This window comes from Mustela erminea, chromosome 5 (assembly GCF_009829155.1).
Source record: "Mustela erminea isolate mMusErm1 chromosome 5, mMusErm1.Pri, whole genome shotgun sequence".
In the NCBI taxonomy this organism is placed as follows: domain Eukaryota; kingdom Metazoa; phylum Chordata; class Mammalia; order Carnivora; family Mustelidae; genus Mustela; species Mustela erminea.
Window position 1 is genome coordinate 99,981,084 of NC_045618.1, and position 11,297 is coordinate 99,992,380.

An 11,297-nucleotide genomic window follows, 5' to 3' on the forward strand; every position below is an offset into this window, starting at 1 on the left:
TTGAAGTCACAAAGCCAGTAAGTGAAGGAGCCTGAATTCAAAGATGATCTATCTCTAAAGTATGACTCCAAACCAGAAGGCCTATGCCATTCTTCCTGATATGGTCACATTTGGTTTAGGACATTATGTAGCATTCTCTTCTTTTGATTGACTTTTTGAGAACCAGGGAACATACTTTGGGGTGGAGGACTGTCTCTTCAAATGTTTTCATCTACCACCGTGCACAGTAAGTGTTCAGACACTTGCTCAATGACTCAATGCTGAGTCCAGAAAGGGTGGGTGGAAGGCAAGGAAGTAAAGCAATCTTTTTCTTTTTTTTTTTTTTAAATTTTATTTATTTATTTGACAGACAGAGATCACAAGTAGGTGGAGAGGCAGGCAGAGAGAGAGGAGGAAGCAGGTGCTCCGCTGAGCAGAGAGCCTGATATGGGGCTCAACCCCAGTACTCTGAGATCATGACCTGAGCCAAAGGCAGAGGTTTAACACACTGAGCCACCCAGGCGCCCCGAAAGTGAAGCAATCTTAAATGGAACTGCATTTTCCTAAATGCATGAGGAAGCATTTTGAACAGCCTTCCTAGGTTTTCTAGTCTACCCTATATTAATAAATAACATGTATTGAGTATGGATTTTATATAATAGCCCATGTAAGACTCACAATGACCCAAGACTGAGGGAAGAGAGATTACATCACTTGTCTAAGGTCTCAGATTATAACTGGTAGAGGCAGTATTCAAGGACAGGGCATCTGACTTTAGAACCCTCACTCTTAAGTATTTTACTCTGCAGTCCCCAGTGCGCTAGACTGCCTCTCAGTGAAGATTGCTGTATTCAGTATGATTTGGCAGAATGGTCATCTCCTAGGATGACAGTGGAGATATGTGCCATCTGCAAGCAGCACAGAGGGAACAAGAGATGTCCCTGGCCTGCCACTGTGCTCTGGGGCCTCCAACCAAAGACTGAGTGGGGCTTCAATTCAGCCTGTGCTTTGCTGGCAAAGCCATGTGCCAAGCCTACTGTTCACACCAAATCTGGTCCCCTGTAGGGTTCCTTTGCCAGGACAAAAGTTTGCCTTTTCATAGTTCACATGAACATACAATATAGGCAAACAGCCTCGCATGGAGATCTGATTTGCCAGGGAAGGTGAGGGTAGATGAAAGGGCTAGTGAGTGTGCAGAAGAAATCACTAAGCTTCTAGGACAACTCCAAGGTCAAAGAGTCATAAAGCATGATTCTCTGCTTCAGAGCTTGGCCAAGAAAGATCCAGGGCACTACCCAATCACTAAAGACTCTTTTAAGAGGCAAATCTTAAATGAAGTTAAAATGATCGTTCATAACAGACTTGTTTGTCCTAAAGAAAGCCTGCTAATTTGCCGGGAAGAAAGACCAATTCTCAGGCAAGACCATCTGAAAAAAAGTCACATACAGGAGACAAATCCTCCCCTTGTACTTACCAGTTTTATTACTTGTCAAATCATTTCAACTATACCTACACAATTACAGCTTTGCTTTAAAAATATAACATATTTTCTATAAATAGTAAAGGAATTTGAAAATTGTAAAGTGTGTGTGTGTGTGTGTATATATATATATATATATATATATATATATGAGAGACTAGGATGGTCAGGGGGGTGATGGGAAGGATGTTGCTGATGAGATATTGATGATGACAAAGTTGAAGTCTGTTAAGATTTACTGAATTCTCATGATGCCGTGGGTCAAGCAATGTGCTGAGTAATTCATATGCATTATTTAATTTTTAAACAATTATTTTGGGGGGCACCTGGGTGGCTCAGTGGGTTAAGCCTCTGCCTTCAGCTCAAGTCATGATCTCAGGGTCCTGGGATCGAGCCCTGCATCGGGCTCTCTGCTCAGCAGGGAGCCTGCTTCCCCTTCTCTCTCTGCGTGAGTCTCTGCCTACTTGTGATATCTCTCTCTGTCAAATAAATACATAATATCTTAAAAAAAAATTATTTTTGGAACACCTACTGTAGTAAGCCAGGCATATTTCTAAATGCTAAAGATAAGATGGTGAATGAGACACAGTCCTCCCAGAAGTGACATACTAATGAAGGAAAGCCACAATAATCAACATAGGCAAACATATAATATCAAGTAGTGGTAAATGCTATAAATAGAAAAGTGAAGAAGGATTAAGAGATAAAAGGAATGGTTAGGGAAGGTCTTTGATGAAGTAACAATTAGGTAGAGATCCGAATGAAGTAGGCAAATGATCCATGAAAACATAAGGGGAAAGTGTTCCAGGCAGATGGACAGCAAGTACAAAGGTCCTGAGGTGGGAGAGAGCTAAGCATGTTTGAAGACTAATGAGACCAGTGGATAGAATGAAGTTAGGAAGGGAGAAAGACAGCAAGAAGAAACAAGATCAGTTGGTGGTGGTGCTAGTAGTAGTAGCAGTAATAATGGTAGTAGCTAAGTCAGTTGCAGGTAGGTCAAGATCTAGTAGGCTAGTTGACTTTCTAAGTCTGAAGATTTTGAGTTGGGAGATGACACGATCTGACAGAAAAGATTATCCTGTGGACATTGACTCATTTAATGCTTACAGAAAACCCATGAGGTGGATCTATATTTCCATACAACAGATGAGGAAACAGAGGATTGGAAAGTATAAGTAGGTAGTGCAATTAAAATTAGAATACTGGTCTGTCTGACTCCAGAACCAGGTTCTTTGCCACCAGACCTAAGCTATCATGACCAGTAAAATGGAGCTGTTAGGTGTGGTAGCCAGCCTCCAAGATGTCCCCCAGTAATCTTTGCTTGTTTGTATCATACTTTCATGTAGTCTTCTCCCGCATTGCACAGGTATGACCTGTGTGGGATCAAAAGGATGTTGTGGAAGTGACCAACAGTGAGCAGCCTCTGAGGCCAGTTGATAAAAGACATCCCTGTTTCTGCCAGGCTTTCTTGGGTAGCTCACTCTGGAAAAAGCTGGTCATGAAAACCTCTAGTGGTCTATGGAGAGGCCTTCATGGGAAGGTGCTACAGCCTCCCACCAGCCAGTACCTCCCACATTTCAGCCACATGAACTGCCACTTTGGAAGAGTATCCTCCAGCACCACTTAAAACTTTAGATGAATGTCCCTTGATGAACATCTTATCGGCAACTTCATGAAAGACTCTGAGCCAGAACCACCAGGAATTAAGTCATTCCTGAAGTCCTAACACATAGAAATTCTGAGAGACGGTCATAGGATCAAGCCCTGTGTTGGGTTCCATACTTAGCATGAAGTCTCCTTAAGATTCTCTCTCCCCCTCTCCTTTTGCCCCTTCCCCACCCCTGTTGTGCACTAATGCTTTCTCTCTTTCACAAAAATAAATAAATAAAATTTAAACAAAACAAAACAAAAACCATGACTTGCTCCTTTTAATTTTTTTAAAATGACTATCCTAGTCTGTGGAGGCTGCTACAAGAAAATACCATAGCCTTGGTGGCTTAAACAACAGACATTTATTTCTCACAGTTTTGGAGGCTGAAGTCTAAGATCAAGTTGCAGACACTTTTGGTTCTTGGTGAGGGCCCTCTTCCTCATTTATAGATGCCTGCCTTCTTGTTGTGTCCTCACATGGCAGAGAAAACTAGCGCTGGTGTCTCTTCCTCTTTTTATAAAAGCATTCATCTCATCATCAGGATTCCACTCTCATGAACTTATCTAAACCAAATGATCTCCTAATGACCTCATCTCTTAATACCATTGCATAGGGGCTTAGAGGGCTTCAACATACAAACTTTGGAGAGATACAAGCACTTAGCCCATAACAAAAATTAAGAGGTCATTTTCTATAATTGCTGAATTTCAGAGAGATACTTTAATGTAAGTGTGGTATGTAAATATATATATATATATATATATATATATATATATATATAATTTGATATTTAACCCCCTATAATTAATGTACTAGGTAAACATAAGTTAGTATGCTGGGGCGCCTGGGTGGCTCAGTGGGTTAAGCCTCTGCCTTCGGCTCAAGTCATGATCTCAGGGTCCTGGGATCGAGCCCCGCATCGGGCTCTCTGCTCAGCGGGGAGCCTGTTTCCCCCTCTCTCTCTGCCTGCTTCTCTGCCTACTTGTGATCTCTCTCGCTGTCAAATAAATAAATAAAATCTTTAAAAAATATATAAGTTAGTATGCAATGTTGCTCTGTGTTAACTACCAATTCTCAAGGGCAGGGAAACTGTGACATCGGAGATGTGCTCAGATAACCATCTCTGTCCAGGTCCAGTTCAAGCATTTCTTGTCCTGACTCTAACATTTATGATCCTTTCTCTGCCTTTGGCCATCCATGCAGGAAGATCTGCTATTGTGTCAAAGATTCCAATGCTAAGTGAACATACTTCTCTTTCTTCTTTTGAAATTGACCAGACTTAAAAATGTATGTCTGGTGTCTGTGGCTTTAGCTTTCCTCATGTATTGTGGACATCTGCAATAATATATATCTTAAGCTAATCTTGAGCTACAAATCCCCTCTAACTTGCCAAGTATGTCAGTGATTATAATCCTTCAGATGGCCAGATCTTCATTTAACTCTAATTTAGGGTTTCATGTGACAGTATCCCTTTGAATTTTCTCTAATTCCATTTAAACATTTTATGCATGAATGAGAACATTATAAAATATTTAATATGCTTCTTTAAATTTAAATTTTAAAGTCAACCTCATAAATTTAGAATGGTCCTCACTTTTGCCTTTCTGCATCTGCATGGGAAAGAATAATAATTAATCTTCCTAGTCTTGGCTTGGAGAGCTGTGAGACCATCTAAAGATGTTATCTCACAGTGAGGTTGTCAGAGAGCTTAGCTAAGCTACTCCATAATATTGCTGCTTCGGCATCTTCTAGGGTGGTGAGGCAGCCTGCAGGGGCCTTGAACTGACACTAGGCCCTCCTGTGAGCGTATGTCCTAGATAATAGCCCAGAGAGTCATAAATAAATGTAAATTCCTGATAGGACTCCCTTAGTGGCCCCTGTGATAAGCAGTCCCCCAACCTCTTCCTAGGACTTCCACTGTGTGAACAGGGTCTACACACAGATAAAACAAGATAAAAACCCTGTGAAATTTACCAAAATCCTGCTTTTTCTGATGTGAGCCAACCAATTTGGCCTTAGTCCGGGAGCCCCAAAGCACTCTACCACCAACCCTCAAGGCATACTCTCTTCTTCTTCCAGGACTTGTAATAAACTTCTCTATTTCAATTTCCCTTGTGGTCTTTTATTAAACTTCAACTTGCCATCTGATAACCCAGGGCTCTAACAACAAGTATTAATTTAACAAAGTCACAAGTGGCTATACTAATAGCAGACAAAATAGACTATAAAACAAAAAAAATTACTAGATATAGAGGGAATTTTTTTTAATAATAAAAGAGCCAATCTATCAGAAATGTGTAACAATTATAAAAACATATGCAACAGAGCTCTAAAGTACATGAAACACAAACTGTCATAACTGAAGAAAGAAATAGTTCAACAATAACTGTTAGAGATTTCAATATCCCATTTTCAATAATGGATAGAACACTAGGTGATGATCAGCAAGGAATTAAAGACTTGAACACTATATACCACCTAGACCTAACAGATACCTAAAAAGCACTCATCTAACAACAGAAAAAGGCAAATTCTTCTCAAGCACTGAATATTCTGTAGACTAGACCATATGCTAGGCTATAAACCAGATTTTAATAAATTAGAAAAAACTGAAATCACATAATGTATGCTCTTTGATGACAGTAGAATGAAATTAGAAATTAATAACAGAAAGGAATTCGGGAAATTCAAAAATATGTGGAAATAAACAACACACTTCTAAGTAACCAATGGACAAAGAAGGTATCAAAAGGAAAATTAGTTAATACCTTGACATCAATGAAATGATGACATAACACGACAAAAGCTAGGGGATGCAGCTAAAGCAGAATTTAGAGGGTGGGTTATGGGTTCAATACCAACATTAGAAAAAGCAGAAACATCTCAAATTAAAGTAAATTCCCCCCCTTAAAATACTTTGAGGGGGGAAAAAAACTAAATCTAAAGATGCAAAAAGAAGGAAATAATGAAAAAGTGAGGATTTTTTAAAAATAGAAAAAAATTAATGAAACTGAAAGTTGGTTCTCTGAAAAGATCAATAAAATTGACAGACCTTTAGCTAAACTGACCAAGAAAAAAGAGAAAAAACTCACATTATTAAATTATTAATTACTAAAATTAGGAATGAAAGAAGAGACATTAATATTGACCTTATAGATATAAAAAGGATTATAATGTGATACTATGAACTACTACAGACCAACAAATTAGATGATTTATATGAAATAGACATATTCCTAGGAAGATACAAACTACTCAACTGATATTAGAGAAAGTAAAAAATCTGAATAGATCTTTTTAATTTTTTAATTTTTAAAGAAGATTTTATTTATTTATTTGAGAAAGAGAGAGAGAAAGAGAGAGAGCATGGTGGGGGGTGGAGGTTAGAGGGAGAAGCAGACTCCCTGCCCGATGCGGGACTCCATCCCAGGACTCCAGGATCATGACCTGAGCCCAAGTCAGTCACCCAACCAACTGAGCCACCCAGGTGCCCAAAAATCTGAATAGATCTGTAAGAAAAGATTGGTTTAGTAATTTAAAAACTACCCACAAAGCAAAGCCCATGCCTAGATGACTCCAGTGTTGAATTCCACCAAACATTTAAAGAATTAATAGAATTCTTCATAAACAATTCTACCTCATTTTACCAGGCTAGTGTTATTGATATCAAAACCAGACACAGACATCATAAGAAAAGAAAACTACAGATCAGTATCTCTTATGAATATAGATGCAAAAATCCTCAATAAAATACTAACAAGTGAATCTAGCAATATATAAAAAGAACTAAACACCATAACCAAGTGGGATTTGTATCAGGAATACAAGGTTGGCTTAAATCCATTAATACAATACACTATATTAATAGAATAAAAGAAGTCGTTGATCATCTCAATAAATGCAAAAAAACCATGTGACAAAATTCAACATTCCTTCATGATAAAAATACACAATCATCTAGGAACAGAAGGAAATCTCTTCAAGCTAATAAAGGGCATTCATGAAAAACCCAACTTGTTTCATACTTAATGATGAAAACTGAATGCTGTCCTCCTAAGAATAGTAACAAGACAGAGTTCTTTAGTCTTGCCACTTCTATTCAACATTGTACTGCAGGTCTAGCCAGGGAAATTAGGTAGGAAAATGAAATAAAAGGCATCTAGATTGGAAAAAGGAAGTAAAACCATCTTTACCTTTAGATCACAAAATCTTATATGCAAAAAAGTTCCTAAGAAATCCACTAAAAAGCATTAGAATAAATAAACATATCCAACAAAATTGCAGGATACAAGATAAATATAAATTCTATTACATTTCTATACAGCTGCAATGAACAAACCAAAAATGAAATTAACAATTGCATTAATACTATCATCAAACAGAATAAATTCTTAAGAATAAATTTAATAAAATTACAAAGTTTGTTAATTTGAAAACTACAAAATTATGCTGAAAAAAATTAAGAAGACATAAATCAATGGAAAGACATTCTATGTTCATAGACTGGAAGGCTTAATATTGTTAAAAGGGCAATACTCCCCAAATTGACCTACAAATTTCATGTAGTTTCTTGCAAAATTCCAGCTTGCTTTTTTATAGAAATCACGCAACTGATTTAAAAATTTAGGGTCAAGAATAGGTAAAAAAAGAAGAACATAGCTGGAAGACTTGTACTTCCTGATTTCAAAACTATAGTAATGAAAACAGTATGGTAATGGCATCAAGGGAGACATACAGATGAATAAAACAGAACTGAAAAGTCAGGGGAAAAATAAAAAAAAAAACCTTATACATTTATGACCAAAGTTACCAAGACCATTCAATGGTGAACGAATAGTCTTTTCAGCAAATGGTTTTGGGACAACTGGATATCCACATGCTATAGAATGAAGTTGGACCTCTTTTTCCACACCATATATAAAAATGAACTCAAAATGAATCAAAGATCTAAATGAATGAGATAAAACTATAAAGTTCTTCTTCTTTTTTTTTAAGATAGGGAGAGGGAGAGAGAGAATCTTAAGCAGGCTCCATACCAGGTATAGAGCATGACGTGAGGCTCAATCCCACGCTTAACCAACTAAGCCACCCAGACATGCCAAACTATAGAAACTCTTTTATGAAACCTAGGTAACCCTAGATTAGGCAATAGTTTCTTAGATATTGTATCATAAACACTTTCATTTCAAGGTAGGTGCCCATGAGAAATGAGAACACTATAACCAGACAAAAATTTGTACATGAATGTTCATAAGCAGTATTATTCCTAATAGTCAAAGAGCAGAACAAATCAAATGTCCATCAACTGATGAAGAGATAACCAAATATGTTCTATTCGAACAATGCTATATTATTCAGCAACAAATAGAAATGAAGTACTAATACATGCTAGCTATAACATGGGTGAACTTTGAATACATTATGCTAAATGAAAGAAGTTAGTCACAAGAACTACATATTATTCCATTTCTATGAACTATCCAGAGTACACAAAACCACAGAGGCAGAAAGGAGATGGGTGGTTACTTAGAGCTGGGAAAGGGATAGTTGGGTGGAAATGTGGAATGACTTCTAATGAGTGTGGAATTTCTGTTTGAGGTGATAAATATTTTCTAAATCTGACTATGGTGATGACTGCACAACTTTGAATATACTAAAAACCATTAAATTACAAATTTTAATGGCTGTGCTGTATGGTACATGAATTATATATCAATAATGAGATTATTATAAAAAAGGAAAAAAAGAAACCCTTCAAGATTCCAGAAGAAAAAAGATAATGGCATATATCAGGGCTGTGACAGTGGGATGAAGAGAGAGATTTGAGATGAGTTTAGTTGTTAAAATCAACAGGACTTGATGATTTGGTTGATTGGTTAGGAAGGTTAATCTGGCTTTAGTAATTCAAATCTAAGAGTATTTCTTGGAGAGCTTTTGTCGTAAGCCATAACAGTGACACTAGATCATCAGTGGCTCCTCTCCCGAAGCCTAATATAAAAAACCAAAACAGTCAAAAACTAGCTCTCAGAAGAAGAGGAACAGCCCTAGCCTGGTTTAAGTCTTCAGTTACATTGTGATAGTAAAGCTGCACCAGTTGATAAAATATTGAAATACTTGGTTAGTAAATAGCTGATGCCTGGAGCCCAATGCAGGGCTCCATCACTGGGCTCCACCCCAGGACCCTGAGGTCATGACCTGAGCTTCCGGCAGATGCTTAGTTGACTGAGACATCCAGGTGCCCCTATGTATGTTTTTGTTCTTGTCCTTGTGTTGTTGTCAGTTTTTTGTTTGTTTGTTTGTTTGTTTGTTTTTTGGTATTTTTTTTTTAGAAATAGTCTATGTGTGTAGAAAAATTCTGAAAGCATACAAAAGAAAATGTTAATAGAGTTGTGTACAGGGTGCAAATTCTCACAGGAGCTGGGAAAAGATTTTAGAAGGCATTTCTTTTCACTTTACAGTCTTTGGTAATTTGCACATTTTAGCCATAAGTGCATTTTCTTGTAATATAAAAATTCCCTTAAAATAAAATTTTAATAAATTACCTTGAATGACTTACAGTTTAAAAGAATACTCATTTTATCCTCTTATCAACCCTGCGAATATAAACAGCAGGCATTATCTCTATATTACACATAAGGATATATTTACATTCTTCCTTAATACAGCTCATACAATATAATAAAAGCATGGCATATCTTTAATTATGATTTTCCTCATTCAGTCACTCAACAAATATTTACTGAGCACCTATTATGTACTAACTTCTAATAGTGGCTAGGCACTATACTTTAGAGATTATAGTAGTAAACAAACCAGAGTAGTTTTCCACTGTCATGAAACTTAAATTTTTTTAACACTTTATTTATTTATTTATTTATTTATTTATTTATTTAAGAGAGAGTGAGAGAGAGAGCTTAAGCATGGTGGGTGGGGGGAGGGAAAGAGCAGAGGGAGAGGGACAAGCAGACCCTGTGCTGAGTGTGGAGCCATCCCATAACCTTGAGATCACAACCGAACTCAAATCAAGTCAGTCTCTCAATTGACTGAGCCACTCAGGTGCCTTGAAACTTATATTCTTAATGAGTGAGGAAAGAAATCAGATCATAAACAAGGACATCAGTTTAACATTAGAGAGATTTGGAGTGGACTAATATGATGGGTAATATGACTTTTAAGAGGTAACATTTGAGATCAATGACAAAATGGAGTGATACAAAGACCAATGGATAAGTAGTGTAGGTAGAGGGAACCCCCAATGCCAATTCTCTAGTGTGGCAATAAGTCTGGCATCTTCAGGGAGCCACTGGAGTGTAGCAGGGTAAAGAAGTGGAGGGCAAGTACTACATGAAGGAGCAGTTGGGCTGGTTTCAGATCATGTAGGACTTCTTCAGTGATAGTAATGAGTTTAAGAAGTTTGGACTTAATTTTAAATAAAGTGGGAAGCACTTGGAGGGTTTTAAAGAAAAATGTCTTGATCTTATTTAGAGAAGCAAGAGAGGACACAGGGAGATCAGTTAGGAATCTATCATCATAGTAGAAGGAAGAGATGATAGAATCTTGGACTAGGGTGTTGGCTGTGGAGATGGAATTGGTGCTCAGCTTCAGGCTATGTTTTGGAGATCGAGTTTTTGGGACTTGCTGATGGAGGACATGGTAAAGAGAGAAAACAACAAAGAACTAAAATGTAAATTTTTGTCTTGAGGAACCTGAGGATCCTTGGGGCTCTTTACTGAGATGGAAGTCTAGGAGAGAGAGAATCAAGAATTTTATTTTTTGTTCATGTTATGTTTAAACCACCTATTTGATATCCAAGAGCTGTCCAGCAAAGAGTTGAATACATATGTCCAAAGTTCCCAGAAGGGTCAGAGCAGGAATGACAGGTATACAACTAGGCAGAGGTTACCTGGAGCAGTGTGTGGATACAAGGATAAGAAAGGGCCAGTACAGCATCCTGGGGCAAGCCGGTAACTAGAATCACATAGAGGAGGACCAGCCAAGAAGCAGCCACTAGTGAGGAAGGAGAAAAAAAACAATCAAGGTGAGGCTCTACTGAAGGAAGACAGTAAACCAGCTTCAAGTGTGGGGACTGTAGAATTCTGCTGGCTAGTGGAGTAAGATGAATACTGAGAAGAAATAATCAGCTTTGTTAACATGCAGATCACTAGTGTCCTAGAAAGTCCTTTCAGT